At 38.0% G+C, this 24,548-nt stretch overlaps 1 protein-coding gene across 2 annotated transcripts in view; it reads left to right on the forward strand.

The window, feature by feature from the left end:
- The window catches only part of BNC2 (basonuclin 2), a 418,685-nt gene that overhangs the window by 38,587 nt on the left and 355,550 nt on the right, over positions 1–24,548 (forward strand). Inside the window, exon 1 of one of the 2 annotated variants that reach the window (XM_032880547.1) lies at positions 13,492–13,623. The exons of the other annotated variant lie outside the window; for it this stretch is intronic. The gene's annotated coding sequence lies outside the window, so the exon portion shown is untranslated. Of the gene's footprint in view, positions 1–13,491; positions 13,624–24,548 lie in introns of those variants that run through there. 2 annotated transcript variants of the gene reach the window in all.

Below are 24,548 nucleotides of genomic sequence, written 5' to 3' on the forward strand. Positions count from 1 at the left end.
AGGTTAAGTTGAAGGGTTTTGAGTGTTGCAAAAAGACCAGTGCCCTGAGATCAGAGGGAGTTTGGGACATTGGAAGTGTGGACAGAAGACTATAATAGCTACTGTGGAAAGGTAAAGCCACGGAGAAGAGGGGTTTATAGGCCGTGGTAAGGCCCTTAGTCATTATTCTAAGTGAAATGGGAATCTGTTGAAGGTGTTAAGCAGTGTTTTAGCCCTCATCTTTTTTTGAAGGTCTAACTTTGGCACTTGTCAGTCCATTTGAAGTGATCCTCTTTCTGAGCTGGGGACATTGTCCCATGTGTAGTAGTGATTCCTTACGGCAAGCAGCCAAATAGTGAACAGTTCTCTACAGTTAGGGGCTTGCAATGGGCCTGCAAGGACAATAACATTGAAAAACAGAAAAAATTGCTCTTTTCTCTCAGTAAGCTATGGATAAGGGAACAATAAAAGAATATAGTCAACTATTACTACTCTGGGGCTAATGACCCTGTATCTCTGGCTTCTCAGTCCAGCTTTTTCTCTTCCCTCTTGGCATTTAATTGCTTGGGAGCACCTGTTCCAAAAAATAAAATAAGAGGGGAGTTCAAACTCAAAATGGATATTTATATCTTAACAATTATAGTAAAATGCTTATAGGGACAGAAGGTTGAAATTGTCCAGGAGAATATTCTTTGGATTTCTTTGTTAATGTTGTCCCTCATCTTTAGGTGGAGCTTCTAAGAAGAATTCATCATCTGGGGAATTCACATCAGTTGTTATTTGGGAGTAGAAGTGAGGTTGATTGTGATAAGAGGAGGATGGATTTGTGGGAGGATATCACTGCAAGGAGGGTTTTTGCTCTCTCTACATACATAGCTATGATATGGTGTGAATCACTGAACTTTTTATAAGACTGATTCCTTGTCTATAATAACAGGGAATATGGATTCAGGGATTTTTCAAGTTTTTTTTTTTTTTTTTTTACAAGTCTTCTTATCTTTCCTCCAACCATCAAAATGCTATGTGAAAAATATATTTAAAATTAACGCGCATTGTTACATTTTGTCTTGATTTCACAGACTCCTTGAAAGAATATTCTGTTGTAAACTTGGGTTAGGATTCACTGACTCGTTTGTTTTATAGTTGGGCCATGAGAGGGGTGAATGGTTTTCAAAAGTCTTACATAAGTTGATGGTATAATAAGCAGGTCAAATGTTCTAGCTATTTGTTCTTGATAAGGAATCTTTTAAGTCTCTACAGTTGGGCAGAACATACTGTCTTCTTTGTGTTCTGTTTTACAGATTGCCAGCTTTTCTCTGGAATTCTGTGCTTCTTGATGGCTTCTTTTCCCTTAATAGTACGACACATGACTGATGGCGTCACAGATTTTCTTCTCTTATTCTGTTGGCATTTAAGGACATGTAATAACTTCATATTTTTCTCTTGAAGAGTTTTGTTGTTTTAAAACTAAAGAGTTCTCTTTCACATCCTTTCAAATGCTTTTTTCAAGAATCCATGTTCCTCTCAACAGAAAATCAGAAAATCTTTACATTTGGAGTTTGGTTTCATTCATTCCTATCATCTTCTTTGGTTTCTGCTCAAGAAATGGTGCTACATGAATGAAGTTGTGATGTGGCTAGTTCAGAGCTCCTATAGCCGGAAAACTGCATTGCAATGTTTTACTTGTAGCCAGCTGGAATTCTAAAAGATTGGCTAGCTGGTTGCCCTCTTACATGTTTTATTTTATTTTATTTTGTTTTGTTTTGGTTTTTTTGCTTGAGTAGTCAACTTTCCCGGCCTTCCTTAACTTGCTAGTAGTTATGTGCTGGTCTGTAATGCTATATAGAATGGCAGAAGAATTGTTGCAAAGAATAACTTTGCAAAGTTTCCTAGATCTTGTTTGATGGGTCTGCTAATCTGGTAGTCTTATTATAAGCATGTTTTGTGTATCCCATGATTTGCTCAGTGGGATGAAATAGAAAAGAATTAAAAAGAGTATGTATGAAGCTAGGAGAAGCTGGTGGTTTGAGAAACTTGTGAGCACTTGACTGGGTTCTGAACATGAATATGAAGTGAACTTGGGACAGAATGTATGTACGAAGTTTGATTTCAGCCATGGACTTAATTGTGTGGAGTTCAGCCACCAAATCTGTTCATATGGGTATCATATAACTTCTGGAACTTCAATACTTCCTCCATTAACTCCAGGTTTCATCCCATTCCAACCTTTTGATGCTCTTAAGAAACACACACACACACACAGACACACACACACACACACACCCTCACTGAAAAACCATTACTCTGAATTTGAGGAAAGATCGAATGCTTTATTTGCCTTCTTTTAAAAGTTAACTACAAGTTCAGTGTTAAGGAATTTTAGTTGGATAAAAAACATTACATGAATGAATATAAATACATTCCAATTCTTTGAGTATACATGAACTTTCTGCCTATTGGTTGAATACTAAGGTTAAGGCGAATGAAAATGGTCATTGAAACTCATCCATCTTTTGGACATTTGGCACTTTATTTTACAAATGTGCACATTTATGATTTTGGCTCATAAAAACTTAAATATTAAGCTTTTTATGTGGAAATCTGTCAGCCCATTTTGAAATCTTTTAATTTGGTAGGGGGCTATTTTAGACTGGAATAATAATAAAGTATGCTCTGCAAATAATTGCAAATACCAAAATTATTTCTTTTTTATAGGTTGCCAACAAATTTTAGAAATTGCACCTTGGCAGTGATTATTTTAGGTTGTCTAGCTTGTCAAGAAGTACAGTTTCTGTTACAAGGAAATAACGTTTTCGTTTAGAGGAATATGAAACATTTTCCACAACCGTGAATCTGTTATTGGCTTCATTCAGCCCACTGCCAGTGGAATCCAATTTCTAGAAGGCAGAAGCAGTGCCATTCACTCTTGTTGTTCTTGCACCTATTTTTTCAAATTTTTAGTCCTTCAGCCTTTAAGCATCCTTAGGGTCTTCTTCTGCCAGGTTAAATGTGTGAATTACAGAGTAGAGAGTGAGCTGAAGATTTGTTCCATTTTCTGCTCTTAAATAATAATTTCTCATAGTTTTCTTTTTCCCTTTGGTGATCTACTTTCAGAATCTGAGTCACTAAATGAGTTTTATCGAAGGAGGAAAATGTACTTAGATACTTAGAAATTGAAAGGGGATTCATAAATTACCAATCTCCTTGAATGAGAGAAAGTGCCAGGTGAATGGCGCCATCCCTCAGCACAGGTGATAGAATTTATTGAGTTTAATGAATGTTAAGCATAGGCAATTTTAAAGATTTTAAATAAGCAATTTTAGATCTTAATGATGTATTTTATAGAAATAAATACCCTCCAGTACAGTTTCATTCTTTGTTTAGAAAACTACTGAAACTAGTAGAAATTTAATTGAAATATAATTGTGCAATTTCTGAAAGAAATATGGAATATGTTTGAAAAACTTTTGACATCAATTCTAAATTTCTGCACAAACCTTTTAAGCCTTTTAATAGATGCAAACATTTATGATAAGACTTTAGTGAATTTTTAAGAAACATAGTCTGGAAAACTTAAGTTCATTCTATAAGTGTTGGAGTAGGAGTAGGCATTAAAATGTGGTAGATTCATGCACAAGTAGGTGGTTTGTGTACTATAGTGGATACCGTGTTTCCTATTTTCTTTAGGGAGGCAGTTTTGTTCCCCTTGGGAAATAAACTTCCCATTTATTTTTTTTAAGTATTTTTAAACTTGGTTACTTATTTTTTTAAGTAATCTCTGCTGCTGTTTATATGAAGAACCAAAGAATCTTTTACATGAAAAACTTGTTTGATTCAGCAGATACTCAACAAGTACCTACTGTGTGCTAGATGTTTGTATAATTGCTGTTTTGTTTGTGAACATAAGCACTGGGCATAGAGCTAAATCCTTCCCTCTGCAAACACCCCTGAGAATAGGACCTAAGGTGAAAATGTGTTTTGGCCTATATCATGTTTTCTAGTCCTTTCTGTGTATTTCATTAGGAAAATATTTTTAAAAAATATTTTGGATTAGGGAACCAACCCACTTGTCCAACTTGTGAAAGTCTATGGAACAACACCAACATCAAAAAAAGACAACATTTTCAGATCAGGAATGTAATCACTCAGTCACCTAATAAAAAGAGTGCTTTAGAGTATTGCATATAGGGCAAAAAGGCACAACCATTCATTTGGTAGATGGAGAGTAAGGGGCCTGGAGGCAGCCTTCCCCCCCAAGACAGAATGCTTTAAAAACATGTTGCCATTAATATTTAAGACAGAAAGCATTTTGAACCCGCTCCCTCTCTTTTTCCCCTTCCTCTCAGCATTCATGTTTTACTTTGCTCCCAAATGCTCACAAGTCCGTGCCAGACGGAAATTCGCAGGGGCCGCTGCAGTCCCACAGAGGCCACTCAGGGGAGGGACGCGGGCGGAACAGTCGCACTCAGTACTCGCGGGCGCCCCAGGCTCCGGGTCTTGCGGGGCCTCGCGCGGGCTGTGGGCTCGCCCCCTTCTCTGCCCGCCCCGCCCGCCACCCCTCTGCTCACATATGCGGCCCCTCCCCCTCTCCGAGCCTCTGGAGTCGCTTCGAGGCCATCTAGTCATACGCTGTCCATCAGATGTGTTTACTTTTTTCCTGACAGCCGACACATCTGGAGCACATATTCAGGTTATTCCAGTGCCACTAGACACATTCCACAAGATCATTTCAGCGGTTGTTATGGCGATCTTCCTCCCTCCAGTGATTTTCAAGTTGCATGACAGAAATAGCTGGAGCTAACCAGGGGGACAAAAGTCAACGGGATCAGGAAGGGCTTCTTTCACAGAATGAACTAATTAGTGACCCTGCTTTCTTCACAGGGCAATGAGCATATGGTTTAATAAAGTGAGTCTATGACACTTTTTTTTTCTCTGTAGGCAGAGCTGTCACTGGCTGAAAACTTTCCTGTTTTTACTGGTGGGACCGTAGTCTGCTGTCTTTCAACAGAGTTTACTTCACAAGTAGAAAATGTTTGCTCCTGAGAGTTAAACTTCAGAACTTTTTCTTGGCTTCATACTACCTAACTATAGTAGGTCCTTCAACTTAAAGAGACAGTATTCATTTTATATGTGTTTCCTTGCAAGGATTTATGCTTACTCAAAACTAAGCATTTTCAGTTGGATTTTTCTAAGTGTTATGAATTGGTTCCTGGAAGTTCAGAGAAATAGCATATGTTGCGGTTTTCTTATCAAATATAATCAACATTTCTCACTGGATTAATTACAGACTTTTATCTGTGATTTTTTTGTTGGGCACACTTATAGTATATTTTACTATTAGAAGGCTTGATTAATTTAGCAGACTCCATTATTATCACATTTTAAATAACATGCAGAGATCTGGTTATGATTCAGTTTTTTTCCCTGAAGCTTAACTTTTTACCTTTTGTGTAGGTTTTTTTGACAACTTTATAGCATGTACATATTATTATAGACATGGGAAATCAGACCTGAGCTCATTTTGTATTATGAAGTAGAAATACTACTTGCAATTTATTATAGATATTTAAGGTAATGCTGTAAAGCACTGCCATCTTTGATTACTGTATGAACAATACAGCACGCCTTGATAAGTATTTTTTGGATGAATGGATATATAATATGGATTTAGAATAAGTATGTGTTGCCATTAATCATAACAGATTTATGAATCACAAAGGCCCATTTTCTTTCCTTTTTTTCTTTTTTTTGTTTGTTATTTCTGTATTCTTGGTCTTAAAAAAGTACAGCCACCTGTATGTTTTTCACACTTTTCCTAACATGTACTACAAAATATTTTTTTACGCCTGTGTGCATGTAGTACTCTCTAAACCTTCTTTCCTTGTTCTCTCCTCAGAACTCACAAACTCACCTTACTTGCACACACCCCACATTTAAGTTTAGTCCCAAGGCACTAGAGTCACCATGAACAACAGAGTTTATATTTTTCCCATTTGATTGAATTACTCATGTGTTGACTGAGTTCTCTGGATTCTGGGAATGTGACAGTGGGTGACAAGTAGGAAAATCAGAGCTGGACTCTTAAGCACGTTGTCCGAATTCCTTCCCCATTGGTACAGTGCCTTGTCCTACCCCCCACCCCAGTCCCAGCCAAATTCCTGTTCCATGGGTCCTGCTGAGGCTGGTCGCCAGGCTACTTTTGGAGTACCTGCTCTCAGCAGTACCAGGAGGACACTGAGAGGTCACATAATCAGATGTGAATTTAATTCTTGGAGACCTGCTTGTCGCTTTTCCTTGTGTTCTTGCTAGTTACACATTATTAACTGTGGTGCCTTTCAGGGCCTCAATTACTAGGGCGAGTATGTATCATGCAGGGACTGAGCTCAAGCTAGAATGCTGAGGGTGATTATAAAATTATGCTTCCCTTTCCAGATGTAATTTTGCAGTAATTAAACCTAATGCAATTTAAGTGTTGTAGTCAGTGTTGTGGTAGCCATCGCCAAGTCTAATTGGTAATATCACTTAAATCATAGCACTTATTACTGGTTATCTGGGAACTAGAATAAACCCAAAAAACCCACATAGATTAACCCTTGCTTTTTCTGCCCAGGTAAAGCAGATAGCTTGTTCCTTTGTCAAAATTTGTCATCTGTACTGTATGGCATTCTGATACCATTTGACACTATTTTTTCCCCTAATTTAGATATCCACTCATTGATCTTGTCATCTGTCTCTAAGTTGTGGTTTTCATAGTTTGTTGCCTAATTTTTAGAGATCTCACAAAGCTATCATCTAGTTGGGTGACTTGGTTTCTCCAGGTGGGTGATCAAAATCCATGGTGAAAACATACTTGCCCATCATAAAAGACTACTTGTTTACTGTATTTCTGTCCAGTTTTCTCCCAAAGAAAAAAGTGCAAGGGTATAAAACAATATATCACGGAAGAGCCTCAAATTTCCTTTTTTTTTTTTTTTTTGCATTTATTTTATTATGCCTGAGAATATGGCAGCCAGCTTCAGGCAGTCGCACAGCCCGAGTCCCCTGCCTGCATGTGATAGTGAAATAAATAGTGAGCTCAGTATGGCAGTGATAATCTCAACTTATAGGGTTTTCTCAGTTGTGAAATGTTTGTGTTAAGGATGACTTTTTTGTTGTTTTTGTTATAGTCTGACAGCTGAAGATGCTTTTAAAACCTTCCAGTCACTTAGAGCAGAGCTATATGGCATGGGCTTGGTGGTTCTAAAAGGCAGGTCCTATTCATCACAGAAACAGCAAGTCTCTGGGTTATGGGGGAAGATTGAGGGGTGGGGGAGTGAGGCAGGGAGAAGGGGGAGCTGCTGCTCTGTCCAGTTTACATTTGTCACCAGTGACTAGCTTTTAAAAAATGTATTAGCTGTGCATGGTGGTAAGTAAGATCCAGCTGCAGGGGATTACGGCTTTGAGTGGGTCGGGGAGCTTGGAATGCATTCAGTTCCATCAGGGGATTTGTGTCCCTCGTCATCAGCCTTAACATTGCTAAAGCAGTAAAGATTAAGAACAGGCCAGTGTCACCTGCCCTGAACTTTGAAAAACCCTGGAGCCATTAAACAAAAGAGGGGTGGTAGTTTAGAAAGTGTCCCTTCTCTTGGTCCCAAAGTGTTTTTCAAATGATACAGATAAAATAAAGGGAAACACATAGGCTCAGGTGAAAGGCTGCCTGTGATGGTGTTATTTCCACAACCGACTGTGTCCTAATCATGATTTATGATGACGAGCACCCTCCACAAATAACTTTCTGTTAATGAACATTTTTTGTGGGAGATTTCCAGATCAGGATGAACAGTCCATAGTTAGGAGGGAATGATTCTGAGAGATTGAGTCTCACTTTATAGAAGAAAAAGTTTTTGCTTGGTGTGGTTTTGGTGACCCTCCCCCTCTTCCCCAGCAAGAAAGTTAAGAGAACACCACAAAGGTTTACTTTTTTCAGGGATTTTGAAATTCAGCATACATGCCAGCAAGCAGTTTAGAGGCAGGAAGTCTTTTCTAGTAGTGCAGTCATGAACTGGTAAACTAGAAGCATCTGTAAAAATTTAGAGGGAATATCAGCTTTCTCAAAGCTCCAGCCCAAGTGTAATGAGGTGCAAATGATAGCACAGCGTAACCCTTCCCCACCCCAATTGTGGAATGAGATACTGAGTCAGAAATGAAGAGGAAGACAAGGATTTCAGAATTCTACTTCACTGAAACAAATTTCACTTTTTGGATGAAATGGCTCTTTGATGACTAAGGATAGCCATAACTTGGGTCAGTGAGTAGTAAACAAATGATTTTCTGCTCAGCATCTCTAGATACCATTTCTAAAAAGTGGTTGCTTTTGGGGTGTGGGTGCATGAAATGACACACCTACTCATTTGGCTGAGTAAGTTAACAAGAGTTTTTAGTTTAAACTTTAGCTGATTTGTATCTTTGGCAGGCGCTCCTCTCTTTACAGAAAGAAGAAAAGGGAGAATGAAAAAAAAAAAGATGTGATTTGTTTGAAGGAACACATCTGGGTGTGATGATCTGCTGTATCTTAACACCAGATGGCAGGTTTAGGCTGACAACTAAACCCCCTTTAGCCTGGTCAAATGGTGTCTTAACATGTCATTTTTTTCCCCTGTCCGTGCACAGGAAGTACAACAATTATTTGCATTTAGGGCTAGTGGCCCTCCTTGTATCTGTGCCTTTGGGCTCTTTCACTGCATCTCTGCTGTTAGAGACAAGGCTGGCTTCCCTTGGCAACCCCTGAAACAGATTTCCTCCATGGCTCATACCTTTTCAAAGGTATGTTTTGTAGAGGTAGAGGTGTGGTGCCTTAAGATGGCTGGTGCTTGTCATGACAGGCATGGCATTAGCTGGGCCGAGCAGTGACTAGAAGTGACAGCGTTGGTTTGCAGTGCCTGCGGGCCTCTCAGTCATCACTCCTGCTGGAGCCTGAAGCCTTTGAAAGCACCTAGGAGCACCTTCGCTTATCGTGGAGATAACAGTTCAAGCACAAGGGGACCAGGAGGTGACTGAGGACAGGAAAGTCCTTTTTTCCCCTTTATCTTCTTGTAGTAGTTTTTACTTGAAAGAGTTTCACACACGTGGCTTTAAGAAAGAAAGAATGCAAGCAAGCTATGTCCAAAGCAACGGGCAGGGTCTTTGAATTTCTGTAAGTTCTGAGTCTTAAATTTTACCATTAGACTTATAATTTTTGTGCACTGTGTCTTAAAGTGACCACTCTAAAAAACTACTCTTTTCAATTACCCACTTCAGGGGAAAGGGGACAATAAATAATATATTTTCCTTTATTGTTTGGTACATTATCTTCTCAAAGATAAGCAGTCAGAGACTGATTCCGAAAGGACTTTGTCAGAAGTTTCTTACCAATCTCAACCATTGGGTATCTTTGTAGATTTTCCAGGAATTATTCTTAGATGCTCACTAGTGATTAATGCCCATATGTGTAATCTATCTGAAGAGCTACAAAATGCATTCATTAATCCATTTTACAAACTAAGATTAATTAGAATTGTCTGTAGGCATCTTATCATAAGGTCACAATTCTAATATAATTTGATAGGAGCTATTAGGGATTTGAATGAAATTTCAAAAGCACCTCCATAGAGAGGAGAAAAGACCTGTAGGGGAAGTCAGTGAAGGTTTGTTTTGGGCAGTTTGAGGTTACTTGCTGAGCTTTCTCTTCCTTCAGAGTTCATCTGTCTGGTTAGTCAGAGATTTCTCAGATTATAATCTACCTGTTTAAAAAACAATTTCTACATGCCAAATGTTGTTGCATTTGCCGAAATCAAGTAGATTTTAAATTTCTGAGTGGATTTTAAATTTGTTTTCTTTAAGATAAAAATTTCACTTGTAATTGTGATAAGCCATCATTGATCTGTTTGGTATATGATGTTTGACATACAAGCTTCTCTACTTGTTCTTTTGGAAAAAGAGTTTGTTGGTTAGGGAAATCACCAACCAGAATTTAGTAAAGAAAACTATGAGTTTACTTCTTAACAAACTGTTTAATGTAATGCTTCTTGTAAATAAAACAACATCACACAAACAATTAAGCTGGTTCTCTTCTGGAAATTTAGCTCAATTTCCTAATATGAAGACAATCCATTTGATAATTTGGAGGAGAGGGCTAATAAGATTTCAGTTGTTGTGTGTAGGAAGTCTTAAATCTGTGAGACAAAACCATTTCTAAGTTCTTGAAATTACTTAACCAGTTACAGTAATTTGAAAAGGAACATACCCTAACTAATACTAAGTTAAATTCATAGCTTTTTAAAAATTCAGAACTTATTTAATTTTTCTTGGCTTAAAATACATATATTTAAATCTACTGAATAGTAATGATGTTGGAATGTTGGATTTGTAATATTTTGTATACTTGAATATATTAATTTCTGAAATAGAATTAGTTTCAGCTGTATATTTCCACTTATCCAACACCATGTTAATCCTTTTTTACTTACCTGTCAAACAGTATTTTAAAAAAAAAATTGATGTGCATTTATCACATCTGACACGTTTGGGTAAATGACAACAACTTTAGTATTTTTAAAATGTTCCTTGATTCAAGAAATCAGCCTTCAAATAAGCTTCAGGCAGTTTCCCATTAAGTTCTTAATGGATTGCCATCCTCTCCATATTTCTCTTTTAAAATTTTTTCTTTAAAATCTATGTCTACCTAATTCTCTATATATTTCTATAACTAGTCCTGTGTTAAATACCATTGAGAGTTTAAAGCTTGAGTTTTTGCATCTAGACTCATTGGGGTTTAGAAAACTGGTCTATAGCAAGTTTCTTAACTTGGGTATCTTAGTTTCTCCTCTTAAAAAGTTATACTTAGACCTATTTTATGAATTTTGTGAGGATGAAATGAGATAATATTAGAATTTAAAAGCTAGCCTAGAGCCTTACATAGTAGAGGGAGGCATAGCACTTGATAATTACTATTATTATCATTTAAATAGAAAGTTGGCCTGAACTTTAAATGGACTGTGACTATTAAAGGAATGGTTAGATGCTGTATATTACTTTGTGGAAGTTGGTATTTGCAAATTATATTCTTAATTTGGTCCTTTAGTTTGTATCTATGAAGTGTAACTTCCCAGGGCATTTTCCTGGGTTTACTTTGGCCACCACAAATACTCTTCTAAGAACTGGAAAGAAGGTGGGAGAAAATTATAATGATTTAAGTTGAAAATACATGTCTGAGAACTTAGTACATTTTTATACTTCTTACTTTTTTAAGTTTATGTGGGGGCCTAGGCGTGAAAATAACACTTAAACTCACCACCTCTGCGTTTGTATGTTTACACATACCTGAGGAATCTCCCAGTGTAGTCTAAATATCTCAGGGCCCTGCTCCTTGGAGTAAAGGATTCATAGATCAAAGTTGGGAAATCCTACTGTTTTTAGGCCTTTTATAATAAAGACTCACATTTGGAAGAGTTATATTTGTTGTTTATTTTGGTCAAATATCCACCTCACTTCTTAGTGTGCAGTTGTTTGACAAGTTACAGAAATTTTCTTGAAATATAAGGCATGTATATGTAGATACATTTTCTATTTATTCTCTTTTTTCCATTCTTCCATGAAGGATGTAAATGGCTAGTGAGTGAAAGAGTAATACAGTTAATAACTTCAGTGATGTATGTTCATTTTCAATTATGAGACCATGTGTGCATCGAATACACATATAAACATATTAAAACATTATGTAGGTAACTTCAGTTTTTGATTTTCTTTTATGTATCTTGGAGTTTCAAAGCATGCTTTATTTAATGTAGTGATAACACTCTACAATTTGTACTCTTATATTAAATTACAATTCCCATTTTAGAGATAACAGAAACAGAAAAAGATTGGTTAAAAGACTGGCCTGGGGTTTATTCTGTAACCTGTAGAGTTGGCAATAAACCCCTTGCCTTGAAATTTGGAGGGTCTTCTTAGTCATACTCCTGTTTCCCAAAACTCCTTGCAACTTGTATGGTTTAAGTCTGATTCACTATAACCCCTTGCTATTTGTAGGCTCTACATGTGTGGAAATAGCTAAAATATACCGCCAGGGTATACAAGCGTTGTATTCATGCACAGTCTATACAAAAGAGAGGTAATTCTCACTCAAGAAGCCATTAGCTTTTGCATCATTGTCTTGCATCAGAAATTAAAGGAATTTTTTCCTCTCTGCTACATAAAATGTGTTATTATGAAGGCAAACAAATATATGTAGTGACTGCCAACTCCCCTTTTCCCCCACCAAGAACAATGGGATCTACAGTGTAAGAGTAAACTTGACATTTCTGAGGCTTACAGATCCTGTTGTTGTTTATGACTCATTGTATCATCATATTTCCTACTTGAATTCTTTTTTGCTCGTTGCTCTGGTCTGGGGTTTGCCCGCTGCTGTTTGGTTTTTATATTCATCAGCTAGGTACCATCCCACTGCAGGCTTTAGTGTTTTCATCTCTTTCCTTTTATATACTTGGCCCCATTTTGACTTTAATGTGAGTAGCTGCTTTGTCAACTTCAGAAAAGATTAGTTGTATGTATAATTTGTGTTTGTGAGAAAAATTTCTCTAGAACCACGTTATTAGTGACCTCATTGAGCCTTATGTTAGACATCATCAGTATGGAACTGATATGTCATGCTCTTAAAGTTAAGCTTCTCACTTGGAAAGTGCCATTTCTTGGGTGGCTTTTAATGAGAGTAGAGGCATAGTTAAGAAGCAGGAGTGTGGAGCCAAATAAAAACTGATCATTTAAATTGGTTTTGGGATACTTGGTTGGCTCAGTCATTAGAGTGTGTGGCCACTGCTCTCAAGGTTGTGAGTTTGAACCCCACATTGTGTTATAGAGATTATTTAAAAATGAAATCTTAAAACGAGTGAATGAATGAATGTTGGCTCAACTGCTTCCTAGCAATATGACCTTGGGCAATGCTTTTAACTTCTCTGGCACTTATTATTGCCATTTGAGGGTTAAAAAAATACATATCTCAAGAAGTTGTGGAAATTAAATGATATTTGCAGAATTGCTGGTATGAAAACTCACTGGTTTGCAACATAAAGATACTCTTGACAGTGTATAATCTTTGAGTTTCTGTGGATATTGGTTTGGACTAATGGAACTCTCATTGATGGTTCGATTTATAGTTGGTGACATTTCTAGACTCTTTTCTAATAGGGCATCATGGCAGAGTTTATTAAAAACTGTGACAAATATTTCTAATTAGTATTTTTGTTTTTTAGGTAGAAATGGAGGTATCCTATATCATATCATGTACTGATTATGAAATCTAACAAATATCTCTAATTATTTGCTTTTTACCTTGGGGATATGTTGTACGCATGACTTATAATTTTTTTTTTTTTTTTTAAAGCAACAGGCACAGAGGGTTGAGTAATCTCACTTCTTAATTCATGGCATGTCTTTCTCATTGATCCATACAAGGACCCCTTTTTCATGTACTTCTTTTTGTTAGAAAATTTAAATTTGGTTTTCTGCTGGCAAGAAGTGATTAAGAAACTTTGTTTTTCTCTTACCAAAGCTCTGAGGTCAAATGAATCCAGAAATATCGTCATACTAAAAGGTCAGAAATGGAAGGAATCTGTAATATCCTGTAGCCAGGTACTTCCTAACCTTTAAAAAAAAAAAAACAAAAAACATGCCTTGTCTCTTATAATGAGTTTAAAAAATTGAAACTCCCCTCCCTTAAAGTTGTAGACCACTCCCTAAAAAAATGCAGGTCTAGTGTGACTTCCCTGAAGATTGAGTGAGAAAATTGAGGCCCAAAGGGGTAAAGTCACAGGAATGCCATAATAATGGCCATTACTTTTGACCACTTATTATGAACCATGATCTTCTTCCCCGTGATTTAAGTATCCTCTCCAGATGTACCCAAGCTCATGCTGCTCATCACCCCAAGCTCATGCTGCTCATCACAGGCTCCTGTTTTGTTGTTCTCTTTGAATTTCCATATTGGCTCTCCTTTGCCTTCCTTCCTTTGTGATCTTAAAATGTCTTTTGTTTTATAGTCGTAGACTCTTTATCTCTGCTCTTGATTGCACATTGTATTATTTGTGCTCCTTCTTCAGCTTTCTCCCTAATCTTGCCTTTCTGTGACATTTAGGTTGTTGGCATCAAACAAATAGCACAAATAATAAATATGAATCATGCTTGCATTGAAACAGTGAGACAAAACAAACTATTACTCAGTACTGGTTTCTTTTTTTTGAGGAAATCTTACTTGAAATCCCTGACCCTAAAATGTAAGAGTAAATCAGATTCCATAAAGGTAGAAATTAAAGTAGATAAATTTCAAATGCCCAAAACAGTGCCTGGAACACAAGTTAGCAATCCGTTAAATGCTTGTTGATTGACTATAAGCAGGAGCAAAAGCTGTAAATCCTGGGTCTACTCCTGCTGGTGAGCCAGTTCTCTGATTTAAGTCACAATGAACTATACTCTAAATGGAAGGTAATGAATGAACATTTGTGAAACACGTCTGTGTGCCAGGTGTTTTCATCAGGACTGCTAAATTTATCTCTGCAACAGCTTTTCTAAGTTTATACTCTTCATTTTTCTTATCTTTTGGGTAAAGAAATGGGAACTCAGAAAGTTTAAATGAGTTGTACAGAAGGTTTGAATTTGATTTAGGATCTTTCTGACTCTAAAGCCTTATATCTTCCAGACATCCCTAGCACTGTAAGATATGGCTACTGCTGTTACTGTCTTTTTTTGTTTGTTTGTTATTGTCTTTAATTGTCATCATTACCATCATCGTCATCATTGCCTTTAGATTTTTTTCAAACTTGTCCTCAAATGGCTGCCATTTGCCTCCAAAGAGGGCTGGGCGTTAATGCTTCAGGTAGCCAGAGACTCTAGGACCTCTTATTCCTTGTGTACAGATCTGTTTGGTGTGTGTATAAATGGTTACCTGAGTAGATGGTTACCTGAGATCCTTTCCAACTACTTGTGTCAAAGGTCCAGTGCGGATCAGGTCTTTCGCCTGTGTGGTTTTGTTGGAAAAGTGGCCATAATGCAGGAAGATTTCCCTAAATGGAAAGGTAGCTGCCTCCCCACCCTCTCCACTTCCCTTGTCAGTTGCTAGAGAGATCACCAGTGACACAGAACACTTCCAAACTTTGGGGAGTCCTGGATGGTTGGCAGATGAGATCATTTGATTCCAGTGAGACTTCCCAGCTGCCCTGAATTCAGTCTTCCAGAGCACCATACTTTTATTACTAGATTGAATTGTAGGATAAGAAAAGTGCTTTGAGCATCTCTAGACCACACGTAAGACTACATACTTGAGCCTGAGAACTCGGAGTGGGGCCTCTTAAGAAAACACACAGGTAATTTGTGTGTGTGTGTGTGTGTGTGTGTGTGTGTGTGTGTGTGTATGTATCTATTTAGCTTTGATATTCATTGCTTTATGTAAGTGCCATTAATCCCAGTTTTTCTTTCTTTTTCTTTTTGTCTTTTTTTGGTAAAGATTTTATTTATCTGAAACAGAAAGAGAGAGTACAAGCTGGGGGAGCAGCAGGCAGAAGCAGAGGGAGAGGGAGAAGCAGACTCCCCACTGAGCAGGGAGCCTGATGTAGGACTTGATACCAGGACCCTGAGATCATGACCTGAGCCAAAAGCAGCCGCTTAACTGACTGAGTCACCCAGGCGCCCCATCCCATTTTTCTTAACTTAATTCAGTTGACCTTTGAACAACATGGGGATTAGGGGCCCAGGTTCCCCGCACAGTCAAAAATCCACATGTAATTCTTAATTTCCAAAAAGTTTAACTAGTTATCGCATATTGTTAAGTTGGAAGCTTTACCAATACCATAATAGTTGATTAACACATATTTTGCATATTATATGTGTTATATAGTGTATTCTTATAGTAAAATAAGGTAGAAAAAATAAAATTTTTTTTTTTAAGATTTTTTAATTTGTCAGAAAGAGAAAGAGAGCGTAAGTGGGGGAACAGCAGGCAGAGGGAAAAGCTGACTTCCCACTGGGCAAGGAGTCCGATGTGGGACTTGATCCTAGGACACTCGGATCACCACCTGTGCCAAAGGCAGACACTTAACAGACTGAGCCCCCCAGGTGTCCCTATAGAAATAAGAAAATGTTAATAAGAAAATTCTGCAGTGGAGAAAATACATTTACTGTACTGTTTAAAAAAAAAAGAAAGAAAAGCAAAGCCCTGAAGAAGTGGACCCACATAGTTCCGACTCCTGTTCATGGGTCAACTGTACTTACTTTTGGCTTCTGTTTTACTTATTCCACCCCCCTTCCCTTGGCTTCTCTGCCTACTCTTGTCACTATTCTTCGACCACCTTCTTTATGGAAAGCAGCAGAAAACCATGAAGGTTTGTCTAGAATGATATCAATTATGAATCAAGGGAAGGCTGCCCACATTTGACATGGAATGGAGTAGGGCTGACATTTGTATTTGTGTTCTCTGTGGAAGGCTGTGTGCACATCTGACCTCTGCTGCACTGAGGTACATTTCCTTCATCCTACAATGGTGGTGTGAAGAACACACATATTTCCCACACAAATCAGAAAAGTGGGTAATCAGAATCAACACTGGGTAGAAGGAGGTCTTAACGGAAGTGCCTAAGTATTGTTCAAACACATGGGATAAATGTGTTCTGCTTTACTTGGCCAGAACAATGTCTCAAGCTGGTGATTAGGCTCTCCTCCAGCTTTAACCTCAGGCAAAATTTATGCAGCTCTACTACTGTTTGTCAGGTAATTAAAGGGAAAAAAGGGAAATATTTGTTTAAAGTAGAAGTGTTTTTTAATTAAACATGAAAAATAATAAATAAATGCAAGGAGAAGTAGACAGTAGGGAAATTGTTTTTAACTTTTTCCTTTAAAACATTAAGACCGTCAAGCAAAAGGCCAATATTTTAGGCATAGCTGCTTGTTAAGGTCTTACAGAGTATTATTCAGCTGTGCTGGAAATCTGACTCAGATTCCTCTGTCTTTGGGTTGAAGAACTTGGAGGTATCAAGTTATTCTGTCTAAGTTGAATTTTCATATTACTATCTACTGGCCTTAGAGCTAGCTCTTATTTCAAATTCAACAATTCCTTCACTATCAAGCAAGGAGTTAGTTGTTAGCAGAAAATAGCAAAGGGCATTATCTTTCAACTTAGTTTAGAGCTACCATAAGTATGTAAAATACATATTAGATATCAGAGACTTGGTATGAAAAATACAGTGCTGGGGTGCCTGGGTGGCTCGGTCGGTTAAGCTTCTGCCTTCTGCTCAGGTCATGATCCTAGGGTCCTGGGATCAAGTCCCGTGTCAGGCTCCCTGCTCAGTGGGGAGCCTGCTTTTCCCTCTGCCTGCTGCTTCCCCTGCTTGTGTGCTCTCTCTCTCGAATAAATAAATCTTTAAAAAAAAGAAAAAGAAAAATACGATGCTTAGTATCTCAGTTTTTTGTATTGATTTCATGTTGAAATGGTATTTTTTTTAAAGATTTTATATATTTATTTGACAGACAGAGATAACAAGTAGGCAGAGAGAGAGAAAGAAGCAGGCTCCCTGGGATCATGACCTGAGCCGAAGGCAGAGACTTTAACCCACTGAGCCTCCCAGGCACCCCTGAAATTGTATTTTTGATATATTAGGTCAAATTTGTTAAAATCTCAACTTAAACTTTCAGTATGGCTAGGAGAATATATTAAATTACATATATGGCTCACATTATATGTATACCATACAATACTGTTGTAAGCACTATGTGTTAGCCTTTATTATTATTTTTATTATTTTTAAAGTCTGTGGTGATCATGGTGGTGGTGATGGTTTCCGTGTACTCCTCTCCCTTTTTCCTTTTTTCCTCTACCTTTTTGACTTCAAGGAAAACTAGGAAAGAGAGTTGTTAGTGGATGAGGTGAATGAGGGGGCAAAGGCATGAACAGCTTCAAGTCAACAAAGACAGGACCTATAGCACTATAGTGCTATGTGCTCTGAGTTGCTAACTTAAATCTTCCTGCTTTCTTGGAGAGAGAAAGTACCTTCCATTGCTATCTCATGCTTTCCTTATTACAAGGAGGAAGCTAAACTTGGCTATCATAGCTGGATATTCATTTATAATAATGAAAATGGAAGCTTGTTGAAAAATATGGATTTGAAGGATTAAGGATTTTTTTTTCTTTTGGTTCAGAAAAAAATGAGTTTGTTTTCCATTAAGGAAGTGAATTCAAAAGCTAACATTAAAAAAAAGTGTAAACACTTTAAAAATATTTGGTTATCTTAATTCCAACTAGCCTTCAACTCCAATGAGTTGTACTGTTCTACAGTAACCAGATACTATGACTGTGACTGCTGACCATGGTTAAAAAACTCTCAGACTAATTTATGCATGAGTTACTTAAAATGATTTTATAAAATGCACACCACATGATCTGAAATTCAGTTTGCACATATCCTGTGCTTCAGTGTGTCGTACTATCTGTGGCATTGACTATGCTGGTAACTACAGCCGTCACGGTCTCATAACTGGACTATTAGTCCAGGGGTAATTTAAAAGTTTGATTTGGGCAGCCTCTTTTAGGAGGCTGGTCAAAGAAGTGTGTAAGTCCTGCTGATTATGTGTTCAGTAATATCCTGGGGTCTTACTTCCCCATAATTTCTTTTCATGGTGGCTTGTTCCTTACATGGAGTATTTATACCAGGAGTGATGGGGGTGTGGCAAACTAGATACAGATAATCATTTGAAGTGTCAGTTTCCTTTGCGATCATAAGGTACAGTGAATAGCATTATCTCTCTGAGTGTCTTAGAACTAATAGGGAACAAAAAGCCACTTGCCAATCCCAGTGGACAGATGTGGTTTATTTATCTTGGTAAATCTTTGAGAGGGTAGAATCACTATAATGCAGGGGGCTCCCCCCTTAGATATTCTGTGGGTGTGGCTGTTGGCACATAGTAAGTTTTCCTGCTTCTGTTCCAAGTAAGAATCTTTGAGTTGTTCTTCTTGTTCGAACAGTGTCTAGCTGATAGTTGTTAATTCAAATATCAACATTTGAAGTGATGGCCACCTGTTTACCTGTTAGGTGAAATGTTACAAAGAACACATCCCAGGATAGTGTAACTGTGATCTCTGTGTTTGGATTTGCATGTTATTTCTGAATGCATAAATCCAAACTTGGACAGTTTAGGTGTGATTATTTATATTAGCAAATACTGGTTTATGAAAGAGTCATAATAAATTTCTTCTAAATAGTAAGCTTCTCTAGGGCCTTTGAGTATTTGAATTGCAAAATATTGATCGCAACTTCGAGGAAAATATCTGTTGTATAAAGCCAGACATATCTCTCTCTCTCTCTCTCTCTCTCTCTCTCTGTGTGTGTGTGTGTGTGTGTGTGTGTGTGTATATCCATGTGCGTTCTCACATGCTGGCCACCAAGTACTTAAATATGTACCTTCCTGCATTCTTTATAGACAAGAGAAACATTTCTTGTTGCTCTTGGCCTGGAGTTACGTCCACCCTCTTCTCACTGCAAGTGTCAGAGCACACACAAAACAGTAAATGAGGAGATGAAACAAGTGGGACCAGAAAACATTGTCCACAGCCCAGTGGTCCGTGTCACCATTCTTCTGCTTCTAGCATATATTGCATAATCAAGAGAGACGAGACAAGCCAAATCCTTTTAGTACACCATGTCTGGGGAGGTTATGGAATCCCAGAGGTTTGTTTCTTGTTGTCATTGTAACAGTCTCGATTGTGACATGGAGATCCTGAAAGTCACCTGAGAATGTCATGAAAACCACATTCCCATTACTGTTATTTCTGCTGGACACTTACTGGTTAGGGAATACATTTTACTTATTAAAAAAATATATATAACCAAGTGAAAGCACCTATGTTCTTTCTAAGTCACACACAAGAACCATCACTCCTTTCCTTACACAGTTAAACCTAAGCTTTTGCGATAAAATGTGCTTTATTTGTATTTGTAAGAAGTCATTTTAAAGGAACTAGAAGCTTTTATTTAGACTTCTCATTCTTCCCTTTTTTACAGAAATGTCAGAATCAGAATATATTTTTCTAAGAATCTGAAAGAAGGGTTTTCCTGCTTACTTCCATGATAGTAATTATGTAGGAAGAAAGAGCTTTAGGAATTTTCCTTCTTTTGAAATTATATAGGGATACTAGTAAATGTTTGTTAGCCTAACAAATGTTAGTCTTTGGCTGTAAATTAACATTACATTAATAAAAACTATTTACTGACAAAGCTTGTTTTGTTGGTTCTGAACTTATTTTACAAATTATAGCTAAGTATGTAGTTTGACTGTTCCAACCAGAATGTTAGTTTTAAAAATAAATTTTGTTTCAATCTGTGCAGCTGTAGTTTACTTTCCATGCATGAAAAGTATCTATTTTATTAAGTCCTATGAGGAATATGTGTCACATACATTTAAGAAAAATCTATTTAAGATGAAAAATTCCAAAAATGACTTCCCCCTGGTGTGAAGTAAAACAAAAGCCCCAACCGCATCTCTGCCTGTGGTAATGACATTGAGGTGACAAACTGCAGGCAGGTGAGGTTCATAGGGATGATCTCACACCTGCACTGTGAGCTTGGGAACAGCTGGGTCTGGAGCCTTGCTTTATATTTGATGCAAGACCAGCCCTCAGGCTTGGGGCCCACACATTTGCATGGAGGACTCCTACTGTTTTAAAATAGGCAAATACGATTGCGGGGTGGGTAGCAGTCCCTGGTTTTGTCAGTCTTTCCCCAGAATAGAGAGGTGAAGAAGCCTCAGTTTAGTCCCACCAACCTCTAAGCCTAAGTTCCTCATATCACTTGACAATTGTGTCTGCTAGGTAAGTGTCACTTGCGAAGCCCAAAGATTGAAGATCTGTGTCTACTTAAGTAGGTTTTTGTACTGTGGCGAACGAGGTAGCAGGTGAGGCCCACTAAGGGCTCCTTTCCCACTAGGCCCTACATAATTCCCCTGAAACTGCTCATTGGTGCTCTAGAGTAGTTGAGGGTAGTAAACGTTGTGCGCAGGCAGAGCTAGTAGCTCTGCAGTAGCACTAGAAGATGACTTCAATGGCGCTCTTTGGTTTCATTCTTTTTCACATATCCCAAAAGGAAAGGCATCCATTCATCCATCCCTCCATCTCTTTGTGAAGGGAAAGTCAAGGTTGATGTCTCTGAGAGCTCTACCCCATCATCTAACCCAACTTAAGGAAGGTTGTATGAGGCTCACCATTATTTTCTCTTTGCCCAGTCACTCCTCTGTCACCAAGGCCCCGTGGCTCCTTCCTCACCTGATCATGCAGGGCTGTTCTGTTCACTCAAACATTGGTATTGCTGTGGTTAATGTCTTCTGGGAATGCTTGTACACACATGGTTTCCCAGGGGCATGAAGTAGAAATGGTTTGCTCTCTTGCTCTTTTAAGGTCAGTTCTACTACCTTGGTTTTATTACATATGTACTGATTTCTTTAAAGCAAGAGATCAAGCACAATCTGTTCAGATCCAGCCTTCAGATAGGTTTGGTTTGGCTGGTACACAGTTCTAAAACAGTTTGAACTTCCTTTAAAAACTTGGGGAGATTTCATTTAGCAGTTCAGAATTCTGGCGTCTCATAGAAAGAATTAGAGTATCTAGCCACACATTATCTGCTTTCCCATGTGACTGGTAGACACAGGAGTTGAATAGTGGCTTCTCTTTTTGGAATAATGACGTTTTAAGCCTTTTTGACCATCTATACACATACAGGAAACAATATTTATCTTTACTATGTGCCATGCATTTTGTTCTGTTCTATTTCATTAAAGCACAAATTGTTGAATACCATAATATGATTTTCTTATCCACTGATAACTGACCTGTAGCTTGGGAGCATTACTTTGAATTTAACATCAGGTTCTGCTTGCCAGGGCCCTTGCGAAGGTGCGTTGGTTCTTAACTTTGGGCTTGCTGCAGAATCAGTTAGTTCTCCAAGCACAGTCAACTGTCATTCACATTAGGGAATCAAATAGTGCTCTGGATTGTCCATTCTGCAGCCCATCTTTAGCCTGTGGGTACCCAGGTAAGGGTTGGTTGTTCTGGACTCTTTGAGCATTGCCAAGACTGAAGACAAAGGCAGAATGAATGCCTCTCTTCTGTTTCACCACAGCTTTCTTGTCCTGCCCCTACAAAGATACATGAATAGGGAGGAAAGACGCTGTTTTGTGGGAGACTGCTTCAGGGCTCTCCTACCTATTGCATAATAGGTGGCTCCCAGTAGATAGGTATCAGGAACAATTCATCTTACAATGAATTCTTTTTGTAAAGCAGAGGAAGTTTTTAACCATAAGTTAGTTTAGTGGCTTTACATTTGCCTTACAGACTTTTAAGTATGGTCATTAACTAAGATGGGTTAGTAGTCAGAGGGCAGGAAAAGACTAAAGGGGTTTGTTAGTCATTTTATTTGCCTTATTATTACTCACCAGACCCCTGGCCATCCAAACATCAATAAGAAATGACAAAACATTGTTTTACACAATTCAAATTATACAGTGATATTCAGGTGTTCAAATTGTATTCCTTTATGATGCTGATAGATTAGAATTTGAGTCAGAAGATATGGCTTCTTGTTGTAGCCACAGTTTTACTATGTGAACTTAGGTAAGCCTTAATAGTGCATGGCCTTGGTGTTCCCATCAGTAAAATGGGCATGTTGGAAACAACCCCCTATTACCCATCCCATTGATATCTGAGGGTCTGATGAGATACATGTTTATGTATATATACACCATGTCTCTTTCTCAGAATTATGTATCAAAGCTGCCTAAAGTGCTTCATGCATTTTTACACAAATCACTATCGTGACTCTTCAGGCAACCTTTTGGGGAAGAAAGGGGTCATCAGGACATTTGAATACAAATGATAATTGAAGCCAAGATCTGTACTACGTGCATTACAACTTAGTGGCTCTTGGTCTTGGGAACTTCTGAATTGCCATTCACTGAGCTGTTAGGAATTCAGCAGGAACGCTAGTTTGATCTACTGAAAGCTGATTCTGAAATACAAGTGCTGTACATTTATTTGCTCTAGCCCAGGATAGAGGCAAAAACCGAGCAGAGAATATTCTTGCTCTTTATCCAAGGCTCTTTCCTTAAGAATGAAGTTATCGGACGGCTACAATGAACGACATTTACGCTCTTTTACTAAAAAAGTTGAACAACTTTCTGATGGTTTTCCAATCTATCCCAATCTAGCCCTGATTTGTTGAGTGATAGCACTTTGGAGACCACACAAAAGGCCCACAGAGAAAAATCCAGCCGGGACTTATTTTTGGTTCTTATCTCATAGTTGACAACCCTTCCTCAAGCTTGTAGTCCCCATCACGTGCAGTTCAGAGACATTGTCCAACAAAGGACACTTAGACCCAGTCCATTTGAAGCTGACCAGAATAACTAATCAGCTTTAGAATTTGACATGAACAAATTGTGGTTTCTAAGAAATCACATGCGAAAAGTGTTGTCTCTGATTCCTAAGAATGGCCTTTTGTCAGGTGGCAAAGGTGATTCTCTCCCTGTTGTGTGCTAGGTGGTGCAGAAGAGTGTGTTTCTGGAGTGGGAAAAGAGATTTATGTTCTTGCCTTGTCCCAGTCACCAGCTTACTCATCTTGGTCGTTGCATTGAATGTCTCTGGGCCTCATAGATAATTAGTCAACCTTACAGTATTTATTATGCAACTCTGAGGTTAGAACTTTGTTGTAGCTACTGTATTATTTCTATTTTACAGGTGGGAAAATTGAGGTTGGAGAGAAGAATATAACTTGCCCATGATCACACAGCTTAGGAAATTGGTAGAATCTAGGGTGGAACTCAGGTTAGCATGACCCAGACCCTGACAGCTGCCTTGTAGTTTGAAGGACCCTTTTTGCTAATACTAAAGGATTCTGGGTTCTGGTGGTTGTCAAATAACACATTATAATTTTTAAAATAATGAAAGAAGTAATTTTATAGACATCTGTAAGATAAAGAACAACTAATGCAAATAAATTATAGTAAGGGCATGACAAAAGCAGAAATGTTAGGAAGCATCCTAAGTTTTCTGGATGTTCCTCTCATCCGTTTCTCCAACCATTCCCTGCTTCAGACACATACACCACAGTTTTATCTAGTTAATAAGAAGTAAAAATTGACAGTTGACTTATGTCATAATTTCCTGGGGTTAATGGGTGCTGATATGAACTTTTAATCAAGCTAAACTTTCCTTTGCTTAATTCCTTCTTATCATAATGCTCTAAACACACCTCTAAAATAGCATTCCTGGGGCACCTGGCTGGCTCAGTCCATAGAGCATACAACTCTTGATCTTGGGTTTGTGGGTTCAAGCCCCATGCTGGGTATAGAGATTACTTAAAAATAAAACCTTTAAAAATAGTAATACAATAAAATAGCATTCCTTTCCTCTGCATTTATTTTCTTCAAGTGTCTGAGTATTTTCATATCACCTCCTGTTAATGGCTTTATCCAAGGTGATTTATTAAAACTGATTTAGTCTATTTAATCAGCCTTTTCTCGTTCTAAAT

Source organism: Lontra canadensis, unplaced genomic scaffold (assembly GCF_010015895.1).
Source record: "Lontra canadensis isolate GAN:19392208 unplaced genomic scaffold, GSC_riverotter_1.0 scaffold70, whole genome shotgun sequence".
Classification (NCBI taxonomy): Eukaryota; Metazoa; Chordata; class Mammalia; order Carnivora; family Mustelidae; genus Lontra; species Lontra canadensis.